The following is a 13,410-nucleotide window of genomic DNA, read 5'->3' as shown; positions in this document are numbered from 1 at the left end:
TGTATCTGTAAAAAATGAAAAAATGTATAATTCAAAAAAAGAAAAAAGAAATAGTGAGTGATGGACATAATCGACTGACTCATTTGCATACACTGAATTGTGCATATCATTGTTTTGTGAAAAGTACCGGTAAGCAAAACTTTAAAATGCCATACATGTAACTTTCTTATTTTACATCCGATTTTGATATTTTCAGCAATATGCTACAGTGTAGTTTGATTTTTCTCTATTTATTCAAATCAACATTTTGCTGGGGTGGACTTGTCCTTTAATATCAGAGGAGTTGGTGTATTGCAGAAATCTCCTGCATAGTGATAGCGAAAATACGCTATTGATTTTCATAATAAAAAGAAATTACATGGTGGATCAGGGCGATATACATGTAGCACCCCAAGATAAATGCTCAAAAGATCCCTGGAAAAAAAAGAGCCCTATAAACCCCCTTCAGCTTTTTTAAATGTTGCAGATTAACATGTAGGTAGCCACTTGCAAAAAGGAGCCCCTGAATATTAAAAATTAGATTTTGCCTGATTGTAAGAGGCATTTAATAACAGATCTTGACACAGCACAGAATATTTTTGCTTATTATTTAAAGGTCAAGTCCACCTCAAAATTTTGTTTTATTTGAATCAATAGAGAAAAATCAGACAAGCACAATGCTGAAAATTTCATCACAATCGGATGTAAAATAAGAAAGTTATGGCATTTCAAAGTTTCGCTTATTCTTAACATATGAACGAACCAGTTACATCCAAATGAGAGAATCGATGATGTCACTCACTCACTATTTCTTTTGTTTTTTATTGTTTGAATTATACAATATTTCAATTTTTACGAAATTGATGATTAGGACCTCCTTCCCTGAAGCACAAAATGTCCAAATAATGAAATTCCACATGTTCAGGGAGGAATGAAACTTCATTTCACATGACAATGACGAGAAAATCAGAATATTTCATACAATAAAATACAAAAGAAATAGTGAGTGAGTGATGTCATCACTTCCCTCATTTGCATACCGACCGAGATGTGCATATAACTGTTTTGTGAAATGAAGTGATACTTTAAAATGCCATAACTTTCTTATTTTACATGTAGGGGAAGGCGGGGTAAGTTGTGACAGTTTTTGCTTTTTGCATGTTAGAATTGATGTGATTAATAATCTTGTCGAAATAAGTACCTTGCCTTAAAATTTAATTCTTCTGAAATATTTTCCACCTATATATAACTTTCTATCCAAACACTGAAAGTCATCGTGACCTTTGAAAAACACGATGTCAAATGGCTCAACTTGCCCCATATATGGGGTAAGTTTGAGCCACCTTCTGGGGTAAGTTGAGCCACAAAAACTATGTACAAAATGTATGGGGAGAGCCAGCATGTCAATTTTTTGTTTAAAGTCTTTTCACTTTCTAATTCTCTATAAATACTAGCATCCTTTAAAAGGAAAAGAGCAGTCATGTAAATTTTTTTTCAGCCAGCATTTCAATCGATTTTTACGGTTTTTTTTTTTTTTTTAGATACATTACCATAGGAATTACCATGGCTCAACTTGCCCCATGCTGTTTGGCTCAACTTACCCCAGTGCGAACTTTGTGCGATAATTTTGTATCCACACATTTATTATGCATCCATCATTTAAAAGACTATGACAAGAATGAAGGTCCATACCTGGACTAATAATGTTGTTATCATGTCTTTATTATATTTAAAGATGTGTGTGTTTATAAAGCACTTATCTACATGTATTTCACACTCTTTTTTACTTTTTTGGCTGAAATTCATATTTTTCCCTCTAAAAAACTACTTTTTGTTTCAAAGTTGAAAACAATGTGGTGGGGTTAGGGGTTATACTATGGATCATCAATACATGACACCACCACAATGTCTGACTCATTCATTATTGGCCTGGGGCTGGTGGCTCAACTTGCCCCTATGCTCAACTTACCCCGCCTTCCCCTACATCCAATTTTGATGAAATTTTCAGTGTTATGCTTGTTGAATTTTTCTCTTTTTATTCAAATCAAGATTTTGTTGAGGTGGACTTGTCCTTTAAAAGAGAAACATGCTCTTGTTCCTTTCTTTCATAAAAGTAATAGAGTCCCATCTCTAATCCAGAAAAATGTTTTCAAATGAATGCAAAGTGCAATTTGAAAAGGTAATTTATGGAACTACATATAAAATCAGTGGTAGGGTGGTCCATTTGTCTGTCAATTGCAGATCTTGCAGATTGAACTACTTCCTCAGTTTAGTTCCAATGCTCATGAGAGACTTATCGTGCATTTTATTCTTGGACTGAAGATGTGAAGATACATTTTTAATGTATTGTGTTACCATGGTAATTGTATATTAATGGCAATAATAAATCATATTAAAAAATTATACATGTTATCTTGTAATCCATGATTTACATACATTGTATCCCTTGCATATTGCTGTTACGATAGGGTGGAGGTTGTACACACTATTAATCACCTTCAGTGATATTTCTATATTTCCGTTCGTTCATTTCTCTGTAATTTGAACTCAAAGCTGACAGTTTATTTTGTCATACATACCAGCATCAATTTCCCTGACCATTGTTAATCCAAATAAAATCAAGGCTGAAATACTTCTCTTATATCCAGATCAGTTTTAACATAATAACATATTCCAGTACTTGCAAATCCATGTTCAAGCATATCTGTTCTTGTATTACTTGGTTATTTCAGTATTGGTAAGCTCTAAAGAGCTTTCCACCTTTATTCCCTTTTCACAGAGGGGATTAACACGTTATAAATCATTTTAAAAATGCTTGTCAGTTTCTCATTTCCTCTGTCATTTTGAGATTAACACTCAGTATTCAAAAATTGAGGATGTGGAATGAAGTTCTATGCCAAACTTCTGTTAATAGTACTAAAGGTATTTTCCCTTGCTTTTCAATATTATTTCCAAGTGTTCTACAGGCTTTGTCAATTCTTTTATGTAGAAGTGCTTCTAAATGTTATTAGTCTCATGATTTTGAAGGACAGAACTTTGACCATTGAAAAGAAAGTATGTACTGTACATGTAAAAAAGTCAATCAATAAAAAATTTGGGCAGAAGTTTAAAAGATACAATTGTACACACGATGACAGGGGGTGCCCATATACATGTATGTACAGTGTACATGTATATTTGAGCCTTGACTCTGCACTTAATAAAACAAATAATGTGTTGTGAAGTTTTTGAAATTTTCCAAGTTCTGTCAAGTGTATATTTTAGTGGTATAAAATTTGTTGCACTTCAGGTTTCAAACATTTACATATATGAAAAATCAATAAATATGAAAATATGCAAAATTTATTCATGTATATAAAAGTATGTATGTTATATTATTATTATTATTATTATTATGTATAAAAATACATGTAAATTTAACATGTAAATTTAACATAATTTGAACGCAGTTTGATTATTTTCATAGAGTGATTCATACTTTGCACACACCGTAGCCGAGGCATTGGTTTCAGTTTACATGCCATTGTAAAACATTTGTGATAACGAATATGGGTGGTAGTGCTCAATCCTGAAATTTGACATTTCTAAAAGAAAGAAGTTAATTGTTAATCACATGAACTACCTCCAAACAAAATGGTTAGCAGTGATCTTAATCTGGGATTAACTAATCCACTAAGCTATTAATGCCCCCATTTCTGGCATAGTCAATGACAAAAATATACAAGACTATCTCGTTACTGTGATTGTTTTCCAGGTAATGTACTTTTCATTCAGAGGTCCATACTTAAACAGTGAGAAGGTTTTTCTCGCATTATGTTTTTTTAGTTTTGGGAAAAATATGTGAAGAATCGCTCAGTCAGGTCGACTCTCTTCCTCTTACTTTAGATTAAAACAAAGAAAAGTTAATGATTTGATTGAAAAATATTTCTTTATTCAATGAATATTGGCATACAAATTGTACAGCTGAAAAGTTGGATACCCGTGAAATTTCTGGTGCACTGATAAAATTATTATGTCAAAGAAAATCCTATAAACACTAAAATGAAGGTGAGTATTAAAAAATGACCCCAAAAGATGGATTATGTATTATCAATCAATAATAGACTAATGAAGTGTTGTTTATGTATTTTTTTTGTGTTTTATCCATACAAACAATTTACAACACTCAATTAAAGTTCAGGATTTAATTTCTTAATTTCACAGGTGAAAAAAAATTAATTGAGCACAGCGTATGTCAGATCTGATAACAATTGACCTTGATTTTATAGACTTTCCCTTTTAAGAACCATTGCTCACTGTGACTGCTTGATAATAAAGTTTATACTTGGCTATATCATATTTTAACAGTTGCATTAATCTGAAATTCTTCTGAAATGGAAAATAATATGCTGACAGCACGCTTCATTCTTTAGAGGTAAATCATTGATGAATGATCATTAAATCCCAGGAAAAGACCGTCTTAAAACTGAGTTGAGAGAAGCAAGAGATCATGACAGAGTGGATTAACAAACTAGGGGTGAATAAGATCCCCAATTAATCTTAATCCCCTTCTTCACGTTTCTATGAAAGTAGATTAAGAACCATTAATCTACATACATGATAATGACATGAACATTGCATGCATATTTTTTGTCATGTCCTATTTAGCATCATAGGGCAGTGATCAATGTGGTCATACCATTAATAGTCATGCAGATATTATGCACTAGTATAAAGTATGTTTTCAGGGTAATTGTTATTACCCTGATATTGTTTTTGCAATTGGCAAGCAAGTTTAAAAAAAAATCCCATCGAACAAGTGGGGGAGATTTTAGATAAGATTTTTATCATCTCTTGCATATACATATACATGTACAGTACACTGTATGAATCAGGAATTAGAACCCAGTTCTTAAAGGGGAAGTTCACCCTGACAAAAACTTCATTGTAAAAATAGCAGAAAAAATAATAAAAAATATTGCCGAAGGTTTGAGAAAAATTCATCAAATTATTAAAAAATTATTTGATTTGTGACGTCATATGTGAGCAGCATTCCTACATAGCGAATGGTAAAAAATCAATGAAATGTCATTTTCTCAGAAAATTGAAAATGGTTTTCACTGTACCTTTTGTATATCAATAGACAGATCATTTCACACCCGACCTTGAATAGAAAACAAAATTAAGTCATCAGGAACCATGCAAAATTTGAAATTCATGCATTTTATATTACTTAACAGATGGGGCAGCTGCTAGTTTATGACGTCACACATCCAAAACTTTGAACTCTAATACTGTAACTTTCTTACTCTTTAACGGATTTTCATCAAAACTTCACCAATATTTTATACTATTTTTTCTGCTATTTTTGCAATGAAGTTTTCTTCAGGGTGAACTTCCCCTTTAAGGCCTACAATGTACATGTACCGTTGTTCTAATTTTCATTTTGTGGCATCTAAGTTCACCTCCCGTTACACAAAGCGATTGGGTCACCATCAACTTCAAACAAACTGCCCGTGATATTGGGTTCACACACACAAATAAAGTGAATTCCATTTATGTACAGTGTTCATATCAGAAAATGTGATTGTTTTATTATTTTTGTCTAGATCATTGTGTACATGTACATTATGTAGGCTACCTTTATTTGACCTCAGCTCAGAGACTGTTTAAAGTTCATTGACCTGAGATGATGTTGCACTAGCCATAGGGCTTTGTGGTGTCAATGAGTGTAATGAAGTGTAGCAGGTCTATGGTTACCTGAGATGGGCCAACTCTGCAATGAAGCTCAATCAAACAACAGATTTTACTGGTGAATTTCAGACAAGATTTTTTTTGACTGGTCATGATGACTGCCGTAGTGACTAGACTGCCCTCTATTGGTAAAATATGTACACTGTATAAAATTAAGTGTTGGTTGATGGTGCATACATTAGTCTTGATCTTGAAGACTAGAATTATGAAGGGTAGGGGGTAGTTTGCTGTGCAGCCCCTCCCTCTAGGAAAGTGGTCTGAAAAAGCAGCCTAAAATACTTGGTAAAGTATTAGTGACTTGTGTACAGAACAGCAAGTTGTATTTGTGCTAGTCTTAAGTTAAAGACCCAGTTATTGATAAAAGATGCAATCAGTGTGTGTTCTTGCAGACTACATATAGTGATGGGGGTTTGCCTATCCCACTATAGCACCATTGTCCTCTGGCAAGGTGATCTTGATGAAACATCAGTCTCCTCTCTGGAGCGAATTAGTGCCCGTGCAACTCAATAACAATTTCTCATGTTATTTTTTGTAAGATGCCTTGCATTTGCTTTATAGTAAAAAAAAATGGTGGAAAGTGTTCTGTAGAATGGAGATGGTGCACATATCGTCGCATGCACCACGAACCGTCCTCTCTGCGCAGATACAGTGTGCTATCGCGCCTCGCGATTTCACCACGAACCGTCCTCTCTGTTACGATGCCCACTGTGGCGTAAATAATTCACTTCAAGAATATGTAAAGATACGGGATGAAACTTTGCAGCCTGAACTATCGACAAAAGACACTGGTAAATAATTTGCTCTCCTTGTAGGTGCACTTATTGCTGGTTTTAAAAAACCTTTTTTTTAAATGCGTTCTCTGCAAGACTAACATTCGCATCGAAGTGGCAGAGAGGACGGTTCGTGGTGCGTGCGACGATATGTTCACAGATTATGAAGGGAAGTCTTATTTTTTTTCAATCCACTTTCATAAGGATGAGCTCAAACACTCTCAAATTAAGATTTTGCACAAGATATCCTGACATAGCATCCTATTGTATTTATATGTAAATTCAAAGGAAGAAAGACATTGCATGAACCAGATGACCCCATGGAGAAGTACTTCAGTGATCAAATTTGGAAGTTGCTTTTCAACTTTTTGCACATTAGCTATTCTTAAATTTACTATTTATTCTGACAAATGAGTTTTCAACACTTTGTTAATACTCGTCAGTGGATGTGATGAAAAGAATTTTTAAAAGGAATGACCAGATCAGAAATTATGCTTATGTCAGTGAATTTGAATACCACCTAGATGGTTTATCTCCAATGACCTTTTACAGCCCATGCGCAGAAAGCTTGATCTATTCCCATCCGGCCAATATATCAATATTGTTTGTTTATCACTGTTAAACCAAATAGGAAACATCCAATATGTATCCCATACATGACATGATTTGCACAAAACTAAACTCAAACCAGACCTCAATTTTGGCCGAATCTGGGCTGAATCGAGTCATATGCTTAACAAGCCAACCCTGATCCTATTCATATAGGAGACACTTCATTCATTAGGGGGACACCCTGGGGACCATTCCATGGAACCAATCATCACCGACTATTGTTTCAAGCTACTGAAATCCTTGCATCCGATTGGCTGAGAGTGAGTCAGTCTGTGATCCTCGCTGACAAAACCCTTCCATGAAACCCTCCCTTGTTTGATCATGGAATAGCACAAGACATAATCTCAAGTTCAGCTCAGTAATGAACATAATATGACGGTTACAGAAGATTGCCCTCCGTCTGCACTTGTTTGAGCGGAGAAACGGCTTTATCTACTGATTTCAGGCTGGTCTGTCAGTAATAATGCGATTAGAGCACCTCTCAAACCGATATCACCCATCCCAGTGTTTCCTGACTGTCAACCTACTCCTATAACTTCTTCTATCCCCTGCTTTCTCCTAAAAAAAGGAACAAATCTTGTTTGTGACAGCTTACATTTTCGTGAATGTCTTCCTGAAAAAAGAACGTGACCACTGCCCTCGGACATGTTAATAGATGTAATAATAACTTTAATATTAATGGGTGATGTTTATTGTAGATCTTACTTTTATCATTTTAGATAATTTATTGATAATTTCTTTGTATCATTGACTCTACGAGGTGTGGACCCAGTGCTGATTGATTACTTACATGTAATTAATTTATTATTTATCTCTCTATTCATTATCTATTTGTTTGTTTATATATATATATATATATCTATATATATATATCTAATTATCTATCTATCTGTCTGTCTGTCTGTCTGTCTGTCTATCTACATGTATCTATCTATCTAATTTATTTATTTTCATCATTGTTATTGGTGTTTTTTTTTGGGGGGGTGTGATCATATACCTTTTAATAGCAAAAGTAAATGTTTACTGAAAAAAAATGGTGGCGTGATGTAGGGAGAGGGGGGGATGAAATAAAAATAGACACGGAGAAGGGAGCAGAGAGGGAGAAAGAGAGGGAAGGGAAGGAGGGTAGGGGAATAATGGTGTACATGATAGAGGGAGAGAGCAAGAAAGAGAGGGAGAGAGAGTGGGAGAGAAGGAGAAAAAAGGGGAAGAGAGAAAGAGTGGGAGAGGTAAAGATAGTTGGATAAAAAGGGGCGGGGGTAGATGGAGGGAGTCAGAGAAGTGATGATAGAGATGACAAAAGGAAGCTGACAGTAGAATTGGCTTTCGCTGTCAGTTCCAATAATACAAAATGAGATAATTTCCCGTTTGAGCATATCCTCCTATTATCAGCCGTAATGCCTCTTGTTGGAAAGCTTCCTATTTGAATTACCAGACATTGTAATATCGGACAAGTTAGAACCGCCTTATCATGACATGGCCTTTGCACGATGCAGTGGGGGTCGCGTTCCTTCGCGCGACTTGGAGGCTACTCTTGTCACTTCTTCTTAATATAAAATAGCCCTTTTCATGCACTTTGTCTTTTTTTTCTTCTATTCTCTAGCATAATTATGGAGGACTGCATTCATGATTATCGCTCTTTGTAACATTAATTAAAATATTTTCTATAACAGTGTAGAACTACATGTAGTATGTATTTCCATGTACATGTACATGTAAGCATAAGTAAACCTTTGAGTTATTTTCTGCTTCCTTGCACTTTTACACCAAATTGAAACGAATAATAACAAATGTGTCCTTTTCTATAAGACAGTTTCATGAATATTGCATTATCATACATGTATCACAAGGCGATGCAATAAACCTCTTACATGTACATGTATTTTAATGTACAGGTAATAACTAAACAAGAAATTTAGAAGGAAGACCTCCCACAAAATCCCCAAGAAAAAAAAAATTCATTATAACTTTTTGAATTACTTGCTCTTGTATTTTTCCACTTAATTCTGGTAAAAGTTGAGTCTCCCTTTTCAGACTGAAGCCGAGCCGTGTTCTTTTTAGAAACACACATAATTTACATCAATTGAAGTCATAACATGTATTCATCATAATTTTTTTTCTGAAGTCAATATAAGACAATAGATGAATAGGTACATGTAATATGTGTAGAATTGCACAATATGTCTTCCTGCAGCTCACATTTCTTTGAATTCTGACTCCTTGTTGTGGTTAACCGATTGTCGCCACAAAAAAGGTTGAAGAAAATATAAAAAATGAATCATTCCTTTCATACACGTATGCTTTTTATTCAACTGTTATTTAGATTGTTCAGTGTCAAATTTCATGAAATGAAAGAGTTTTGTTTTACCAAATCCTCACAGTATAAAAGGGTGGAAAGGTGTAAATCACCCTTTAAAAGGGTCGAAGATTGACAGCATTTTTAATAAGAATGGAACTTGCTGACACTCCTGCCCTTTTCCACCCTTTTGAGTTTTGTGTTCTAGAGCACTTTAATAGATCCTATCCCCCTTTCTAAAAAGGTTGTCAGCAATTAATCCTACATTCTGCAGTCTAATATGTCTCTGTATTTTCTTTTGAAAAAAAAAAATCACATTTTTTGTAATTTCTGTTTGATGATACCATGATAATATTTTCCTTGATAGAAAAAGAAGTATTTCCATTTTTAACGAAAGTAAGTCTTTAATTTGTTTTTAATTTATAAGATTCTGTATTTTTATATTTGCAAAAAAACACACACAACATACTGTAATTGTAGTTTTTCTACCTTCTACTTTCTATTTGAGGACACTCTATTTTCTACATTGTATATTTTCCATGAAAAAAATATTGTCTGTCATATTAGTTTTTCTGTTTTCTTTTTTTAAGATACTGTATTTTCATATTTTCCTTCGGGGAAAAAAGTATAGTCTGTCATATTACCAGTAATTTTTCTACTACCCTTCTATTTGAGGACACTCTATTTCTATTATCTACAGTGCATATTTTCCTTGAAAAAAAAATCTGGTGTGTCATATTAGTTTTTCTATTTTAAATTTGAAGACACCATGTTTCTTTCCCATGACTCCTTTTCACGACCTGCAATCTACATCTCTTTCTGTCTCTTTGATTTTCGACTTCCCCCCGAACGGTCCAAGATAAGGAGTTCAACTGTCAGTGTTATTAATATAAACTAATCGGTTTATGGGTTGTTGATTGCGTTGCCGTGGAGACGAATGGAGCGGCTATGTTATCTTCTCGGAGAAACTTGCAGCGTGTTTGCAGACAATTAATGCAAAGTTTTCAATAGCTGCGGTGTCTTTGTTGATTACTGCTCCATCTATTAACCCTCGCTTGATACTGGGTGGTTTCTATCCTTTGGAAGAGGGGTACATTTTTACCCCCCTCTCCTTATCCTCTGCTCCCACTCAGCTCTTTCTCCAAGCTTTTATTTTCATTTTCCTCTTTTCTATCTCTTCCTGTCACTTCTTAGAGTTGTATGTACTGTACATAATTGATTACTTAAAAATATATTAACATTGACTATTACAGGACTACAGCAAAATGCAGAATATTCCATCAAAATATGATAACCACTTGAATAAAAAGTTAATTGTCATTTAATTTTAAAGTTAAGCAATATTTTGTGAAAGTAGTTCTTTGCAATTGCTTGTTTTCATGAATATTCCTCAGGTGGGCTGATGATGTCACATCCACACTTTCCTTTTTCTGTTTTTTTTATACGTGAAACCATAATTGTTTGATTTGTCATACATGTGCGAATGAGAGGTCTCCCTTGTAATGAAATACATGTAAGTTGCAGCAATGAATATCTAATGCACTATTTAAATCAGTTGTTATTCCAATATTTGTTTTGTCCCGTTTCACTGGAATAATGCAAATCTTTAAAATGCCATATAAACTTTGTTATTCCTTGTCTGATTTGGATGTAATTTTCAGAGTTTTGCTCATCTGATTTTTCTTTATCTCTTTAAAATCATACTTTTTTCAGCCTGGAGTACCCCCTTAAGACAAAGCTTCAGTCAGCTTAAAAAGGAAAATGATATAAATGAAAAACTGTATGGACTTTGTCTTTTACCTGAAAATTGATAACATATAAAGTGAATCAAAACAAAGTTTGCATTTTTTTAGCTGTTGTATTAAAGAAATTAACACTTTGACTATGGTGTAAATTATTAGAACAACCATCATGAAATACAACATGTAGCTCCAAGATAAGAAGAAGGTTTGGTCTTTTGATGATTTTGTTCATTTACAAGTACATGTATACAAATCATATAATCTCACTAGAGTTGTTCACTACACTTACATTTCATGAATTGATTTTGATTGGTTGATTTCATTGTCAATATATGTAACAAAAATGCAGAGAAGTCCCACATATAAAATAAATGGGACCAACAATAGCTTACATTCAGTGATGAATTATTGCTGTTGTAAGAAAAGAAATGTAAAGTTATAAACCACATTCATTTGGATAAAAAATACAGGTGTAACTTTTTGCTCACACTTCATTGTATGTATGTGAATTTTGAGTACAGAACTTGTACACATAATGAATATTCATATTGAAAACACAGCTCAGGTAAAAATTGGAATCTGTGTGTTGGTTTGTGAATTCACAGGTAGTGTGTGTATTCACTTGAGAAGAAAACAATCTACACACAACCATGCTTTATCGATTGACCATCTCTCATTGGTCTAGCATGGCAGTGGGTGTTGCCTCAGCTCATGAATATTCATGAGTTCATTCAAACTTTTCATGCTCATTATGTGCTGCTTGACAGTATCAGCTCACAGGCTTCATCCCAGCGACATGAGGTGTGGCTTTCTAACCACCAAAGAATAAAGGACTCCCTTGTTAGCTCAATGACATTTTGCAATTCCTATCTAGATTTGATTAGTAGATAAATGTTGAGATTGTTAGGAGATATGGGTTTCTCTTGAGCAAGCAAGCTAGATCTCTGGAGAGAAACACTAAATGTTCAAGGCATCCAATCGTCTTGGGATTTCGATTCAACATCAATTGCCTGTTTGATAGAAAGACATTTTTTTGACTGGCATTGGTTGTATGTTTTCCCCTTACAGCATAATCTGTCATCAGTATTGTCATCATTTTCCTCCTCCTCCTGCTCGTTAGCGTTCATCACTGCGATCACTATCAGAGAGTCGGAGTCGGAGGCACTCTTTAGGACAGTGAAGCAACACACCAAGGCTCTGTGGTGCAAGCGGTAGTCACTGATTGGCCTCAAGGTTCAAATCTCTGGATGAGTTTGAGTTGAGGAAAGTCTACATCCGCTTCTGGCCTGTGGTAAGTTTCAAGTTATGTAAATCATTCTTGTATTCTTCTACAGTCAGGGCACGTTTGTACAGCACAGATGGGGAAAAAAAGAAAAAGGGGCACCAAATTGGCATATTATAATATACCAATGGTTACATGGAATATTGGGGACACTACACTTGCTTCTGCAACATTTTTTCCGGTCTCAGTGGCACAAATTCACAAAAGTGGTTTCGAAAACCCACGGTTGAGTCCATGGTTTATGTAGATTTCCTGTATAAATTATGCTTAATTTACTACGTATATTAAAGAAATGTCCAATGCTGATGCATGCTTTTGTCACAGTGCACCAAATTGACGCCTGTTGCCGTGGTCATCCATGCTATTTTATTCATGAGTCCACTGTTTTGAATTCATGAGTCCACTCTTCAAACAGTGGACTAGGAATAAAATAGTGTATCTAACCATGGTAACAGGCGTCAATTTGGCGCACTGTGACAAAAGCGCGCATCAGCATTGGACGTTTTTTTATACACGCCTCCGATATGGGCTAAATTATTAAAGTGTATTATGTATACAGGTAATCTGCATAAACCATGGATTCAACCGTTGGGTTTCGAAACCAAAGTTGTGAATTTGGGCCAATATCTCAGAGGGCATACGGTTAGAGTTAGGATTGTAAGAGAGTCTTTGGTTCTGAATAATGCAAAGGTGAGGATAAGGGAAAGAGCAGATATTATAGAACTGGGATATGAGGCCATAGTGTATGAGGCTGTTCTCACTACGTTCCTAAAACTAGTTTAGTGGAAACTAGTTTAACGCGTAGTGAGAACGGTCAAAGCAGTCTTGGAAGCGATCTTCTAAACCAGTTTGGAAAACCACCTCGCGATGTAGTTTTCAAGATCGCTTTGCCTCGTTAAACTGGTTTTAGCGTAAGTGAGGACACAACTGTTCTTCGGGAAGCGATCTTCGCACATTTTGAGCGCGCTACTCCACACAACAGGTGTAGAATGCCTA

The 13,410-nt window shown here is 34.8% G+C and overlaps 1 long non-coding RNA gene across 1 annotated transcript in view; it reads left to right on the top strand.

Moving 5' to 3' along the window:
• Positions 1 to 13,410, top strand: part of LOC121421114 — a 75,197-nt gene that overhangs the window by 7,423 nt on the left and 54,364 nt on the right. Inside the window, exon 2 of the long non-coding RNA XR_005970940.1 lies at positions 12,201 to 12,423. This is a non-coding gene — a long non-coding RNA (uncharacterized LOC121421114). The remainder of the gene's footprint in view (positions 1 to 12,200; positions 12,424 to 13,410) is intronic.

Source organism: Lytechinus variegatus, chromosome 9 (genome assembly GCF_018143015.1).
Source record: "Lytechinus variegatus isolate NC3 chromosome 9, Lvar_3.0, whole genome shotgun sequence".
In the NCBI taxonomy this organism is placed as follows: Eukaryota; Metazoa; Echinodermata; class Echinoidea; order Temnopleuroida; family Toxopneustidae; genus Lytechinus; species Lytechinus variegatus.
The sequence above is the reverse complement of the archived record's forward strand: the minus strand, read 5'-3'. Positions and strand labels throughout refer to the sequence as shown.